Source organism: Acinonyx jubatus, chromosome A1 (assembly GCF_027475565.1).
Source record: "Acinonyx jubatus isolate Ajub_Pintada_27869175 chromosome A1, VMU_Ajub_asm_v1.0, whole genome shotgun sequence".
Classification (NCBI taxonomy): Eukaryota; Metazoa; Chordata; class Mammalia; order Carnivora; family Felidae; genus Acinonyx; species Acinonyx jubatus.
In genome coordinates, this window is record NC_069380.1 from 33,715,627 (window position 1) to 33,726,944 (window position 11,318).

Sequence of the window (11,318 nt, forward strand, 5' to 3'; positions counted from 1 at the left end):
CTTACTGTTTAGGTTTACATATCAATTTACATGAGGGGAAGGAATGTCTCTCTATTGTTTACCAGTGTCCAAAGTTTAAGGAGACCCTGATGTGGCAGATTTGTATTCAGTACTTGTTGAATTTGAATTTGTAAATGGAAAACTGTCTTCTTACTAACGATGGATCAGGATATTTAATACCTATTATATTACCTAGATAGCAGGTTCATCTATAAACGTTTCATCAAGTGAAGAAAAAAGAAAGCAAGGAAAAAAAAAGAAGCAAGGAAAGAAGCATGGAAGGAAAGATAGAAAAAAAAAAAGAAGAAATTATTGTTCTTTGCTTTGATTTGGTCAGTGTTCAGCTGTTTATTTAGTTAAGTCTCTCCTAAGTCCTCTCAATATAAATAAAATTTAAAGGAAAAAACCCTTTTTCCTTAATTTCTCAATTTCAGTCAGCTGCCTCACCTTTCCTCATGTTTTCCTGATACGTAGCTCTGGATCTGAGAGAAAATGGGATGTCAGTAAGTTAATCTGTATGCAACTTGGTGGGAGTGGTAAAGTGAGAAGGGTTTCCTTAGGATCCTTGGTTCCTTGCGATATGACTTGCATCTTTGACTAGTACCCAAACAATGAATTTCAGTAAACTGAATCATTTTAGAATTAAATCCATTAAATATTCTTTGTGATATTTAAAATTGCTTACAGAAGGCCTCCGCCTGCCTTTCCCCTTAAACAATACAGCTTGTCTTAAGTTGGCCACATTTAAATTTAAAGCAAAGCAACCAATTTTATGTATCAACTACCATGGGCAAGGTTTTGCATTGAATGTTGTAAAAACATATAAAGGGAATAAAAGTCAAACTTCTGATTCAATTATTGTTGTTTCAGAGATAATGGTAAATGGTTAAAGAACTTAAAAAAAAATCAGTCTCAGTCTCCAGGGATTTAAAAAAAAATTTTTTTTAATGTTTATTTATTTTTGAGACAGAGAGAGAGCATGAACGGGGAAGGGTCAGAGAGAGGGAGACACAGAATCTGAAACAGGCTCCAGGCTCTGAGCTGTCAGCACAGCTTGACCCGACGCAGGGCTTGAACTCACGGACCGCGAGATCATGACCTGAGCCGAAGTCGGCCCCTTAACCGACTGAGCCACCCAGGCGCCCCTCCAGGGATTTTTTATAAGAATTAGAAGGAAGGAAAAGAAAGAGATAGACATTGTATGCCTATATGCCTACCTTATTAATAGCCATCTATGTCCTCAAGATTGACCCTTACCTGTACACTCCAATATACACATAGTTGCTGGTTTTACTTTTGTATATGTTTAAAACAAATTAAAATCTTTACTTCTGAATGCTGTAAGTAGGCAGAGTTAGAGCAGTGATAGTTCAAAGACCCCCATTTGGCAAGTAAGCTCCCAAAACAAGAATAAAACCTTTTTCTAGATCGCAGAAGTCCAGAGAGAGAGAGAAAGAGATTAATTAAAGTGAAAAGAGAACACACACATGCGCGCGCGCGCGCACACACACACACACACACACACACACACACAACTTCCTATTATTGTCATGACAGTGATTCTTTTTCCTACTCTGCTTACAAAGTCTCTCTCCTTCAAGTATGTTCTGTGATAAAACAATAGTCTCTTCAAGTAAAATTCAAAACATTGCAGTATTTATGAATAAATCTCCTTCCTGAACCCATATTTTTGGAATCCTAAAAGGGTTGATAATATAAATTCTGTCACATTTACATATTATGTTCTTTCTCATCCAGTTTTAACTTCTGTACAGTCATTAATCTTGGAAGTTAGGTTTATTTTTATGTAAGGTTTAACATTTTTTCAAGTCTCTTGACACAGTGTACCGTTTGCTTACCACATTTTCCCCTTTGAGCTCCTCAAGTGCTTATTTAAATGGCATGGATAACACTAGATTTCTCCCACACTCTGAAGTAATTTACATAAGCATCCTCAGGGGTCTCTGAAGTTCCTAGTGAACATAGCATTGCCCGGGATAATAGGATGCCTAGACAATGGTTTGTCCTTTGAATCCTGACTTTTACTTATGGTTTCAGGATCTCTGTAGAAGAGCCTGAACTTCTTTAAGGTTTTTGTTTCTGTGGGAAGGAAAAATATGCTGAATCAAAGCTCTGTAGTGTGCTTTCAATTTCTACATTTTAGCAGACACTCGAAGCTAACGAACCGAGCTGTCTCTGAAGTATTGTTGGGTATGATGGCTAGGGAGGAGGGAAAAACCTGCTGCTCTGTGGTGGAGAAAGAAATTCAGGGTTTCTTTGTGCTGAGTGAGATAACATACCCTTTACATGCTCTCCTACACAGCTGGTGAAAATGACTTTCTTCCCTTATTTCTTTCCTCTCCCTGCTCTTCTCCTGCCTCACCTCATTGGTTCGTTTGTTCATGGGAGAAAGCCTAGCTGTTATGCAAACCGTAGGATGAATTGAGGACGAAATCCCCAGGATATATTCCTTTATTTTGTAAGGTGATTTTATATCACCAAATGATGCATAGCTGGGCAGGAGAATCCCTGTCAGGGGCATGTGTTTCTGTTGTTAAGTTCTAAGATTTTGAAAGGAAATGCTCCTTTAGCAGCATATGACCTGATAGTTTTATGGCTTGGTTTTATTAAATTCGCTTTGATTTAGATTTTCTTTAAATTGTATAATATTAAGACATTGTCAAATATGCTTCATGCTTTTATTCCTGATATTTTCAATTTAAGTCTGTAGTGACCACTGCCAAGCTATGAAGATGTTTCAACTCACAGAGGTATTTGGTACACCTCAAATTATTTACCAGAACCTCAGATCTTCCCATCAGCACCACAACACGGATTCAAATCATGGATCAATTAAAGTGCAGTCTCTTGACACAGTGTATCATATTAATACTATCCGATGCCCGTGGTTTGGGGAGAGAAGTAGTCATTCAGAGTACTGGGAAATGAAAAAGAAATCCCTTTGCTTTTTTTGCTTTCTAATTTTTCAGTTTGAAATTAAAGCAGACTATTTTACAGAAGGGACCAAAGCTTAATATGTTTCAAAAATTAATGGAGTGTAATTGGATCTGTAATATCCAATCTCTAATGAGATGCCAAGTTGGTATTGCAGGAAGGACCTAGGACTGTAACATGGAATAAGGTTTGAAAAACCATAAAAGTCCTGTCACTTAATAACTGTGTCACTTTGATGAGGTCGCTACACCTCTTTAGACATCAGCTTCAATGTGTAGAATACATTATTATCATAAATATATATGGAGGAGAGAGAGAGCAATTAGAGTTCCACAGAATGAACTCTGAAGGAATTTCTCATCCTACCCCCAACAGACACGAGAACAAGCACACGTAGAAACACACGAATCATGTAGGTATTTTACCAGTTAGATCAGCCTAGAGTGGTCTACAAAGCCTACTGAACCACCAGTTTTCCCCATCTATTCAATAAATGTAATGTATTAGTAGATTTGTGTGAGTGAGAAATAAAGTTAAAAATACAGATTCAGGGAACACCTGGGTGGCTGAGTCAGCTAAGTGTCCCACTCTTGACTTCAGCTCAGGTCATAATCTCACAGTTAGTGAGTTCAAGTCCCACATCAGGCTCTGGGGTGACAGTGCGGATCCTGCTTGGGATTCTCTCTCTCCCTTTCTCTCTGTCCCAACCCCCACTTGTGCTGTCTTTGTCTCCCTCAAAGAATAAATAAATAAACTTAAAAACAAATACAGACTTGATCAAGAAACAATAGACATACATGGAAAGATAATTAATAATATAAGGACTTTTATGAACATGTCCCAGTTAATGCTTGTTTAGTTAGGGCTAAGGGACAACATGTGTTTTGAACAATCTAATTTTAAAAGGGAAATATTTAAGGGTGGAGATGATCTCACAACAGTGCAGAAAACGCCTAGTTAACTAGGCTTGAGGAAGGGCAGGAAACAGGCCAGTTTTAGTGAAGTCTCATTCTTTCATTGCTTTACGACTTCATAATCCTAGTCTGATCTCGCTGTGTTTGGTTACTTCTCCACTGTCTACACCTTCCCCATGTTGCCATGCATGTGGACACATCCTTCCTTCCTTCTTTCCTTCTTTCCCTCCTTCCTTCCTTCTTTTTGCCATTCATTGGCTCATTCAGTTATTTCTTTTTAATGAGTTTCTGCCACCTAGAAGACATTATCTAGGTTACCTCTGCAAATACAAAACTGAATAAGACATACTATTGGTTTATAAGGAAATTGAAGACTACAAGTGAGATAAAACAATACAATAGACAAATTGAAGGGAAGCGTGGCTCTTACATAAAAGTAGTGCATACACATTATTTTAAGTGAAAGCAGTGACTAGCAGGATAAAGAAAGTATTCAGAGAAGAAGAGTTATTTAAACTGGATTTAGAAGTATAAATAGTATTGCATTTCACTGAGAAGGGAAATCATGTATTTCAAGGAGAAAAAAATTGGCACAATTAATGCATAAAAGCAAGAAGATAAAGTATTTATTGGGGGAAGGCTATGTATTCTTATTTAAGGAGGACATAATGAGAAGTATAAGTAGGTCAAGTTCAAATACAGGATGTGAAATTTAAACATTAATCCATTTACAGTGAGATCCGGTGTAAGTTTTTATCAGTGCTGTGCTTGGTTAAAATACCTATTCAGAAAAATGTATTATAATTTTTAGAAGTTATATCTGGAAAAACAGGATCACCAGGAAGATGTGAACCAGAAGCCTAGCATCGATATAAAAGGTGACTATGAGAGAAATTAATGAGGTATAATTAAAAATTCTGGCTGCTATTTGAAGGCTAAGGAAGAAATGAAGGAGGACAAAAAAATGAATCTGTGGTATTTATCTTGAATGGATACACAAATCATTTCACTAGTAACAAATATACAAAAGTAGAATAAAAATTAATATGGATATGGGTGACTGGGTGGCTCAGTTGGTTAAGCGTCAGACTTTAGCTCAGGTCATGATCTCATGGTCTGTGAGTTCGAGCCTCCACATCAGGCTCTGGGCTGACAGCTCAGAGCCTGGAGCTTGCTTTGGATTCTGTTTCTCTGTCTCTCTCTGCCCCTCCCCTGCTTGCTCTGTCTCTCTCTCTCTCTCTTTCAAAAATAAATATATGTTAAAAAATTAAAAATAAATTAAAGATAAATTAATATGGATGTAATGAGAAGATTCAGGGGTGTTACATAAGGTAAATTCAGTACTTAACATATTGAATATCAGAGTATCTATTCTCTTGGGTGAAATTATGATTTGAGAAATATTTTTGGTAGCAATTAAAATATGTATCAATTAAAAATTATTTTTTCTCTGATACTTAATGATGAGTGGGCATGGGGCAGGCTGAGGGCAAAATACAAGCTAGCACCACTACCCTCATCCAAGGTGGGATGTGTGTGATATTCCTCGGCCACCCCTGGTTGCCCAAGGACAAAGGAAAGGAAAGAAAACAAATGGTGAACTGATAGAGATCACAGTTATACAGGACATGGGTCTCCATCAGTTTACAAATATTTAAGTATATTACAAGAAAAAGGTGATCTTATCTATAGCCTAATCTCCAGAAACTCTAGACTCCAGAGTCTCTAGACTCTGTTTCCTGGAGCCCCAACATCACCCATTCATAGTGATACGGGGAACAAAGGCAAGAGGGAGATGGCAGGTAAAGTTAAATTTCATTATAACCTGTAGCCCATTGACAGACACTTGAGGCTGGCCTAGTTAAACATTTCTCCAGGAACTCCCTACTGTCATAAGATTAATGCCTTACTAAAGGAAAAACAACCTTGACAAGAGCAAGGCCTCAGGTAATTTAGGAATCCTCTTTAGGATATCAAAGTCCTTCTGGAGGCTTCCCTTTTGACCTTACCTCCCCAACTCCATAGTATATAAGGAGCCATTCTTCACAACCCCAGTGCAACTCTTCCTGCCAATGGGTCCTGTCCCTGTGCTTTATTAAAATCACCTTTTTGCACCAAAGACATCTTCAAGAATTCTTTGAGTTCAAAGAGCCTGGTCATCAGGCTCTGGACCCCATGAAGTCCCCACCATCCAAAAACTTCATCAATTAATGAAGAAGGAACTAAGGATGTAAATGCTTTTAAAAGACTTGTGATCTAACTGGAGGAAGAAAATAATATGGTAGTGAGTACTACAAAAATTAACTGGAAAACAAATGCAAATTAAATTGGGACATGTTAACTTTAAAGATCATATTACTCAGTGATCACAAACAATGAAATCCTGCCTTTTGCAACAACATGGATGGGACTAGATTGTATTATGCTAAATAAAATAGAGAAAGATAAAGATCATATGATTTCACTCTTATGTGGAATTTAAGAAACAAAACAGATGAAGATAGGAAAAAGGAAGGAAAAATAAGACACAGAGAAGGAGGCAAACAATAAAAGACTCTTAAATACAGAGAACAAACTGAGGGTTGCTGGAAGGACGTTGGGTGGGAGGATGGGCTAAATGGGTGATGGGCATTAAGAAGGGCACTTGTGGGGCGCCTGGGTGGCGCAGTCGGTTAAGCGTCCGACTTCAGCCAGGTCACGATCTCGCGGTCCGTGAGTTCGAGCCCCGCGTCAGGCTCTGGGCTCATGGCTCGGAGCCTGGAGCCTGTTTCCGATTCTGTGTCTCCCTCTCTCTCTGCCCCTCCCCCGTTCATGCTCTGTCTCTCTCTGTCCCAAAAATAAATAAAAAACGTTGAAAAAAATTTAAAAAAAAAAAAGAAGGGCACTTGTTGGGATGAACACTGTTATAACATATGTTATATGTTATATGTTATATGTTATAACATATGTTATATGCAAGAGATGAATCAATAAATTCTACTCCTGAAACCATTATTACACTACATGTTAAATAACTTGGATTTAAATAAAATAAAAGAAAATTAAAAAAAATAAAGATTAAAAGAAGCTTAGAAAAACAGAAGAGGATTCATTGACTGGTACTATTATAATAGGCAGCTTCATTAAGTAGGCAAAGCAACGATATTTTAAAGAGACTAGAGTAGAAATGTAGATATATCTGAGGGATATGTTTTGAAAGAATCTGCTTATCAAGTTATACTTAGCTTGGTTATCTGAATGTTCAGGGCGAGATTCAAGGCTCTCCTGTTTGCATATTCTGTTTACTAATTTAAGTGACTTGAGCAAGACCAGGTAGAGCGCAAAAGAAGCTCTTCACATTATAGTATCTTATTTTAAGATCACAAGGCCACAATATTTAAGCACTCTGAAGAAAGTCAAGACACAAATATCAATGGCTGAAATATGAACTCTTTGCTTAGAATAGTACTAAATTATGAAAGTTTCAGCTTATATTCTAGAATAAGAGATAAATTTATAATTTTGTTAGAAATTGAAGGTAGAATTGCCCCACTAACTTACATACACTGAGATTGTTAGTGATTGCTTCTGTTTTTCTCAAGTAGGCAACTGCTGATTCTTTTGTAATTACTCTTCCCCTCAGGGACTATCTCCATGCTCCCTGATCATATTAAGCCAGAGTTTAGCTAACTCCATTTCTCACTCTCACATAATGGCAAGTTTTCCTCTAAGACCTGCCTTGTAATGGTTTTCTAGAGTTGATATTTTATTGTTTTTTGTCTTGTCATTTGAATTACATAAGGTAGTTACCAATCAATCCTAGACCACCAGAATGTAAAGCTTACACACATATATAAATAACATATATGTAAAAATTTAAATTTGAATCATGAAACAATACCCGAGAATAGTTATTTTTAACAACACTATTCTAAAAGTCTCAGATTGTACACAAAAGTTACGCCTCCTAAACATTTTTGGACTCCAAATCTTAAAGAATGATTAAATAGGAATCTTTTCTTACTAAGGTTTCAAAAATCATTTACTGAATGCTTGCTATAGATTGCATGTTTGTGTTCCCCAAATACTTAACATGATGATATTTGGAGACGTAGCCCTTGGGAAGTGGGTGGACCCCTCACGATGGGATTAGTGCCTTTGTAAGAAGAGAAACAAGACAGCTTGCTCCCCTTTCCTACCTGCCACCATGAGAGGAGACAAGGGAATGATGCTCTCACCCAAACCTGACTTTGCTGGCACCCTAATCTGGGACTCCCCAGCCTGCAGAACTGTGAGAAATGCATTTCTGTTTTTTTAAGCAACTCAGCCTACCTTACCTTGTTATAGCAGCCTAAACTGACTAAGACAATACCCATTTATTATATTCAAGGCACTGCTCCACATGCTGAGAATCTACTTTTTATAGAACAAAGTTGGTCTTCATGGAGTTTATAATCTAGTGTGAAAGACAGACAGAAATGAACAAACAAATAAATACTACGCTTATATAACATAATGTCAAGTAGTAAAAGAGCTATTTAAAAAGACAAAGGAAAAACTACAAAAAGATGGGAGTGTGGAGATACTTTGTACAGAATGATCAGGAAATGCTTTTTTGGGAGGTGGTGTTTGAGCAGAACCCTGAATGGAATGAGCAACTAACTCACAGCAAGCACTTGTGGAAGAGGCTTCCAGATAAATGAGATAACAGATGTCCAAGGCTTTAAGGAAGGAGGGCAGAAAATGGGAGAGGATGGTAGAATGAGGATGGATGGAATGAATGAGGGGAGAAATTTATGAAGCCAAATGTGACTTGGTAAAGCAGTAAACATTTATTGCATAAATGAATGAATGTTAAGTATGGGTAAGTGGAGCTCAGATGAATGTGAATAAACAAAAGAAAATGAACAAATGATAGTGAAAGAACTCACGGCAGAGGAGAAATAAATTATGCTGATTGGTGTAACTAAAAGCACTGGCCACAGATATCTCCTCGCCAATTACATAAACCAGTGATTTCTAATGCTGGTTTTGAGACACTTGGTGTGGTTTTAATTATCCCAAGAGGTATAATATAATTTTCCAAACAAGTGATTAAAACTTAGAATGGGAAGAATATTTCAAAATCAAATTAGTCTGTCTACAAGCCAATAATCTGAAGTTATGGTCAGAGGAACAGGTAGTTCTTTGCAAATGAATTTACCTTTAAATTGACTTTTAAATAGCAATGCAACACTGAAGATCTCGTGAAATGCCTCTGGCACTGTCGCCTTATTCTCATATTTCATTTTAACTTATTACTAAACATTTTCTTCAGAGTCAATGTGTAATTATGTTCACCTCTAGATTGACAGTAACCTAATTAATATGTGTATCTATTATTTGTGTACCTCATTTACTTTAGTTATTTGATTCCTATCTATTATACATATAATGCCGAGGATGACATTGACAAAAGCATTTCCTGCTTAAATATCAAAAGAAAATGATGATAAAGAAGGATATATTCTTACTCCTGTTGAAAGATACCCTCCCCTTTTGTAAGCAAAATTTTCCATTTCTTTTTTTTTTTTCCTTACTCTATTACAAGCTATTGCAACTTTCCAGAAAGGCAAGTTTTTTTTCTTTTCTTTTCTTTTTTTTTTTTTTTTTTTTAGTTTGTCCTCCAGCTAGGGAAAGTATTTAGAAAATTGGTTTCTTTTAGTTTGGCCCCATGCAGGCTTGACCTATTTTACCTTGTTACAGTGATGGAGAGCTCCATTCCTGAGAAAATTTAGCTTCAAAAGAGTTCTGTTAATGGAAGAGGTACAGACACCCCCTTACCAGCAGGTACAAATAAAACTTCTCTCTTTAAATCTTTTAATATGATTACCAAATTAATTTGTTATATATATATATATATTTTAATTAAATAAAGTGACTATAATCTAATAAGTATGCAGGTGTAAATTATATATTATCATACAAAGCATAAGAGCCATGATTTAAATCAACAAAAGTTTTAAGTAATATTTTGTTTACGATTAATAATGCGATAATGTGATCAACAAAATTAAAATGAATTCAGATGATAATCTTGAAAATTCTAGCCTACATCTTTAAATAATGTGTTTCTCCTTTTCACTGCTCAAGATAAAACAGATTCAGTCTAAATTTCTAGCAAACAATCTGCTGTCCCCCTCACAGGATAGCGCAAGATAGCAAGATTGGTCACCTCAGTCGGTTTTAACAAGATACTGTTAAGTATGAATATAGTTTAGTCCATAAGTGAACAAACGGTTTATTTTTTTAATGGGAAAACAATTCTGTGCAATGACTAGAAAGCACATCACTAACCTGGGCCGGCTTCATTAATCTGCCAACCATTTTTTTTATTCGCAAGTAAGCAACTGAGTGAATCAGCATAACCCACTGTCACGCACGAGAATGAACACCATCCACATATTTGACAGGAATATTATCTTGTTACTTGAGGCAGGATCCCAATTATTGGAGTGCAATTACTAAATTTTGGCCAAAGGGCTTATTTTATTTTCTCAGTATGTTAATGTTTCTTTGGCTGGCCTAACTCAAGGTAGCTGAGTTTGCAGTAACTGTATTTCATAAAGTTGTCTTCCAGAAACAACCCTGTGTTATTACATTTTCTCTAAATAAAAAGAGTTTGGAATTTTGTTCATGACATCAACTAATTAAGATTTAGTGTAAGTGCACATTTCGGTCAGTTGACAACACTAACTAGGTCATCAGTTATTTCTACCCATTCAACCAATATTATTATAATAGCAGTATAGAAGTCTATATGGAAACACAATAGCTAAATATCATGATTGTATCTAAATAAATTGTTTCTCTTAGGATATAGGAATTATTAGATTAAGTGTTGACTAAATTCCTCTTTTAAGTTTAGCAACTATAATAATATGTAGTAATAAATTAGTGTTTGTTATTATTTAATTGTTTTAGTTTATCCTGAAGAGCATGGGAAAATGTATTCCTCAGACAGAGTCACAAATTTGCTTATATTGCCAAAGAAACACACTTCACTAAGCACACGTTTGAAACATCTGTTTAATGTTTCTGATTGTTTTTCACTTACAGTAAGCTTATCAATAAAAAGAATCACTCAGAGAAAATATAACAGAAATTCATGTTTGAGTACATTTGGAAAGAACTCAATATATCAGGTGTAAAAAGCTTTCAAATAGTGAAAGGTTTGCATTTATACTCGAAGTACACACCTAATAAAACAAACAACTGATGGGGGCGGGGGTTTCACATAAAGGACTTTATTTTTATTGTTGGAATGCTTTCCCAATGCTCGTGTATATTACTAACTGACCTTCCCGCAGCTCTCTGTCAGAACACCTGCATTTTGCTAGTCTTGCTACAGTAGCTCTCCCCTTTTCTGGTTAAAATCTCCATCAACCCAAACTTCTAAATTTGTCTTGATAATCCTCTTTCATCTCAGTT